This window comes from Triticum urartu, unplaced genomic scaffold, assembly GCF_003073215.2.
Source record: "Triticum urartu cultivar G1812 unplaced genomic scaffold, Tu2.1 TuUngrouped_contig_6177, whole genome shotgun sequence".
Lineage (NCBI taxonomy): Eukaryota > Viridiplantae > Streptophyta > Magnoliopsida > Poales > Poaceae > Triticum > Triticum urartu.
This window is the reverse complement of record NW_024116915.1, coordinates 1-5554: the sequence shown is the minus strand read 5'-3', so window position 1 is coordinate 5554 and position 5554 is coordinate 1. Positions and strand designations below refer to the sequence as shown.

At 46.3% G+C, this 5554-nt stretch overlaps 1 pseudogene; it reads right to left on the bottom strand.

The window, feature by feature from the left end:
* Positions 1–2031: 2031 nt before the first annotated feature.
* Positions 2032–4970, bottom strand: LOC125530249 (annotated as a pseudogene).
* Between the last annotated feature and the right edge of the window lie 584 nt (positions 4971–5554).

The following is a 5554-nucleotide window of genomic DNA, read 5'->3' as shown; positions in this document are numbered from 1 at the left end:
GGACGAGGGCCGACAGGGGCGGATACCAAAACCATCGCACTATATAAGATGCAATAATAAAAGTAAGAAAATGATACAAGTATCTATCTAAACATACAAGTAACAATATTTTTCCTTTCAGAAAGAAGATAAGAATAAGAGGCTCACCATGGTGGTGTCGATGATGTCCTCCCCTCGCCGGCCCAGAAAAACAGAGCACTGGAGTGCTCTGCTCGCGGGCGAGGGTATATTTAGGCAGCACTATTGGTCCCGGTTCGTGGCATAAACCGGGACTAAAGGGGAGCCTTTGGTCCCGGTTCAGGCCACCAACCGGGACCAATGGTGGTGGGCCAGGAGCCAGGCCGATTGGTCCCGGTTCGTCCCACCAACCAGGACCAAAAGGTCCTGATGAACCGGGACCAATGGCCCACGTGGCCCGGCCGGCCCCCTGGGCTCACGAACCGGATCCAATGCCCCCATTGGTCCCGGTTCTAGACTGAACCGGGACTAATGGGCCGACCCGGCCTGGACCATTGCCTCCTTTTCTACTAGTGCTTCAAAGCACAAAAACTATTTGATTTTGATCTGGACCGCTTCATAAAGTGCAGGCACTCATAAGAACAAATAATATTATCTGTTATCAACCTCCCTGGGACGAAAGTTGATTGTTCCACAAAAATCATGTCAGGCAGGATAAGTTTCAATCTATTCGCAACCACCTTTGATGCTATCTTATATAAGACGTTGCACAGACTGATAGGCCAAAACTGAGATAAAACTATGGGATTTGTTACCTTGGGGATAAGTACTAAGACCGTGTCATTGATACATGCAGGGCTTTCCTCCCCACGCATTATCCTCAAAATGATCTTCGTTACCTCTTCTTCACAAATGTCCCAATGTCGCTGATAAAAATGAGCAGGGAAGCCATCTGGTCCTGACGCTTTGGTTGGAAACATCTGGAAGAGAGCCACTTTAACCTCCTCATTAGTGTATGGAGCACATAATGAGGCGTTCATTGCAGCCGTCACCTTCTGGGGAACATGGTCTAGAACGGCTTCCATGTTTTTTACCCCCTTTGAAAAAACTGGATGTTGGAAGGGGAGGCCCTACCTGGAGCATAAAGCAGGTAGGTCTCATAGTGCGCAAGGCCTGCTGGAGCATGAAGGCGCCCAAGAACTTCATTACCACCCTCCGCTCAAGGCTGGTATACGACGCGCTCGGTCGTACCCTTTGAGCGCGGCCATGAACCTGGCCCCGGCTTCAGGAACAGACCACGTTGTTTCTCAAATTCAAACATGAGTATACATACAGCAGCCAAAATAAGAAATGATGAATAACCATTAACCAAACCAACTAGAACCCTCAGTTTGTAATACAAGTAAGAAAACCACGGCAATACATTTCCAAGCAGCACCGCACACATGCAGACACAAATTAACAACACTGTATCGTAGTATTCCGCAAGTAGCACTCTCACCACAGCTACATGCTTACCAAACCCTTCTTATTACATTCACACAAAATAACAACAAATCAGGCCAATCCAAACCACACAGAGATTGTATTGTACGTTGTCTCGATCACACACATACACACAACAAGCTCGTAGAACTTTATTCATCCGAAACCACACCAGCATACACAATCTTTGTAGGCAAACATCTGTACTATTGCAGCAGCGGCCAGGAGCATCAAGACTTTGCTGCCATGCTCGCCACCACCAATCCTACAAATAGCAGGGAAGGAATGATGCAACTGTTGTTTGTAAGAGAAGAATGCATATGTGTAAGGATTAAAGAAATGAGAAAACGAAAAATAGAGGAATAATTCACTTTTTTTTTGAATGAAAGGGGTTTCCTCCCTGCCCCATTTTTATAGAATGAAGCAGACAGAGGAATGATTCACTTGCTGATATGCATCTACATTCTGCACCTAGTAATTTGCTTGAAGTTCGATTATCACAAACTGAATGTTAATTTTATAGGTTGCATGCATGGAACAAGAAACCAAGGGAGAAAGTGATGTGCGTGTGTGTACCTGAAAGGTTACATGGGTTCACCAGAGAATCGAGACTCTCTCCAGGGGCATCTTGTAATAAGAAGAGTGGCGTGGCTCGAAGAGGGAAGGATGGTGGCCGGCCTCCAGCCCGTCCCACTCCAGCTTCTCCCACCAGTCCTTCTCGCAGTCCACAACGGGATGACTATCTCTGCCGACGGCTGGGAGGCGCCTGAGAGTCCAGCATCCCCTGAGCCATACCCTCTCAAGCTTCAGAGTAAGCATCTTGACTACACATATATGTTGCAACTTAGGGAGCTCATACAGGTGAATGTGCTTCAGGCTGGGGAACTCAAGTACACTTTCTCGGAGGCCGGGATGAACAGGGAACACCGTCTTTAGATAACCACAGTTGACAATGTGGAGATTCTCTAAGTTGGGCAAATATGATCTTGAAATAGTCCACAATAACGGTAGCACAAATTTCAGCCTCGGGCAAGAGTACAGGTGTATGCTCTTCAGTTTCACAAATGAAGTGTTGTCTATGCCACTGTGGGTCCTTCCTTTGCTCCAAATACAGTGTACCATCAGTAGATCAGCCGCCCAGAAGGATTGAATTTCATGAAAGCAGGGGTAATAGTAGTTAATGGTGAAAACTGTGTGCATCTTGGGGCATCTCACCACGTGGCACTCTTTTAGATCTTTCCATCGAAGGGACATCCTACTCAAGGAGATCATGTGTTCAGATAGTATGACAGTGGTGATGGAAGAATTTTCATGCACATGCAACGACTTGGCTTTGTTCATTGCAAAGATGATAGCATTGATTGCTTGTTCGCTTTCCACACCAGCGTTGCTAATTTCCATACCAATCTCAACATGGCAGCCTGATGGCTGAAACTGCATTCTGTTGTTGTAGCTGTGATCAATAATTATGTTGCCAACAGAGATGTCAATGTAAGTGGTGTATGTATTGGGGGTTAATGACTTTGGTATAGGCGGAGCCATTATTTGCCCACTATTACAAGGGCCCATCTTCTTCTTCATCTGACTTTGTCCCTTAACATTAGTGGTACAAGGTACACAAAGGTTTATATAGAACCTAGTGCTCGTCCAACAGAATTGGGAATTGAATCGGGCATTGCTTTGTAACACCAGGGATTGGAAAAACCTTAGGTCCATTATAGTGACATACACGTCATGTTGTTTTATTTGAACAGGACAAACTGAAGTACCAATATGCAGCATTGTCAGTGTTGGCAGACCCTTTTCTGGCCATAAAATGCAATGCAACTGCAAACATCCCAATAGGATAATATTGTGGAGACGTGGCACTTGCACCACCTGAGTTGTGAGGTCAAGTGTCTTGACTCCTGTGCCTGAGAGGTCCAGCTCCTCAAGGTTTGGTAGTGATCTACGCAGTGTGAAGTCAGACAATCTTGCACAGCCAACCAGTGAGATGTGGCTTATTTTGGCTTCCTTGAAATCATCATTTCTTGGTCTTGCATCTAAGATGAATGATTCAAGCGATGGAGGGAGTCCTTCAACATGTTCCAAACCAACACAACCATCTAGAACCAGAGTCTTGAGGCTAGTTGATGTTGACAAACTGGGCAAAACTGTGAATTCATCCTTTCCGCCCGTCTCCCAAGAGCAAGTAGGATCAATTACTCGAAGCTTGCGAAGGTCGTGCAGTTGTCCTGATGCAAAAATGATGTGCCAAAAACTTCCCCTTCTTATATGCATTTCTCTAATGTTTGCAGCCATCTGCCCTATTATCTCTGGTGATGAAGGCAGATCCCAATGTGTATTGCATATGTCTATCACCCATAGGCTCTTAAAAAATTCCATTCTTGTTGTATCTTGCTTCCTGTCTTCTTTTGGTTGCAGATCCTGGCAGCAATCTAATCCAAGGAATCTTAAGTTGTGACAACAATGAAAAGGAGGAGAGGAAAAATGGAAGGTGCAGCGGCATAACTTGAACACATGAAGATTCTCCGATTGATGGAACATGTCATTAGGTAATGACCATAATGGAGGATCAGATCCGCTTGTGGCTGCTGCAAGGAAAAGAGATGTCGACTCTGGATGCGCGATAAAGTTGTCCCCGTACAGTATCCAGCGGTTTGGAGGAGTCTGCAGTTCATGACCAAAAGAGGGAACTGTATTAGATGAATAATCCTCTATACAGATATGTTCATGCAGAGCAGCAGCAACCTCCCATGCTTCGTCACCCTGACCTTCCCCTATAATCCCATCACAAACCCAATAGCTCGAAGCATGGGTGGCCTAGTTGTAATCCATGAGGTTGCCTCCTTGACAATTTAATGATAGCAGATACAAGCAACACTCTTCAAATGCTTCACTAAGATTATCCGTGTACCCAACTATTTCTCTAGCCTCATTTTGCAGCCAATAATTCCACCCGTAAAGAGACCACATATTGAAAAAGAAATGATGGGAACTATCCACCTTCTCAATTATTCCTGGGCTGAGCCGAAGCCTTCCTCGAAAGGTCCACAGTACTTTACTGCCGAATTCAAACCATTGATCCGGCTCGAGAATGCCCAAATCATTCAAGTCAATTGTGTTGTCGCTCCCGTTATGGAAGACCACTAAGCATCTGTGGCCCATCAGGACCCGAAGGATCTCTCGGCTCTTGAGCATTCATCTACCCCTCCGAAATCATCCTCTTCGTCTTGCCTATCAAATATATCCATTACCTGGCGAGGAAGCTTCAGTTCTTGTGCGATTGCCCTCTGGAGTTCTCTTCGGCTTTTCCAGCTCGAGCAATCAAGGTGGATGATCTTGTCGAATTTCTTTAGCAGAGATGGCGGAGGGTCTTTAACTATGGCTCTGAGCACCGCCGAAGCAGCCAACCCTCGCCATCCATCAAAATAGATGTTCTTGTGTGCCCTACTGCTCGTATCCTCCAGAAAAGGAATGATCAGTTGCACCGCTTCTTCGACTGTGGCCGAATCAACCAACTGCATTAGTGTATATAAGAGTAAGTTGAGGTCGCTCACTTTAGTGATTTTGGTCTAGTAGCACACATGCATAAGGTGCACCTACTCTTTATTTCCTTTTCAAAAAAAAACTACTCTTTATTTATTTTTGGTTATTCTTGGGGCCGAAACGAATTAATTAAACTGCATGTATGGGCACTCATACAAGCTCACAATAACCCAGTACGTGTCTACATGTTAAAGGGATAGACCAATGTGTTTTGATTTAGAGGTCAGGGCAAGCCTAAGCAGCCGCCAGATGTGTCCTGCTGTGGTTAGGCTACTGCATGCAGTGCAGTGCAGCTGGTGGCAGCTCTCCAAATGTGGGTTACTAATTACTCGTTCACTTTTGTAAGTCATTTCAGACAATTAAACATGGGTTGCTTTAAAAAAAACTCCTCCGGCACCGCCCCCGGGCGGGGTCCAACGACGGCGGCGGCGGGGCGGTTCCCTGGGCAGCCCCTGCCCAATTCTCCTGGCCTCCATGGCGTGGCGCTGACTCGGCGATGCGCGCTCCTGATTTGCGGGCTTCGAGGCACGGAGGGGCGGTTGATGAGTTGGGGCGGGGGGTG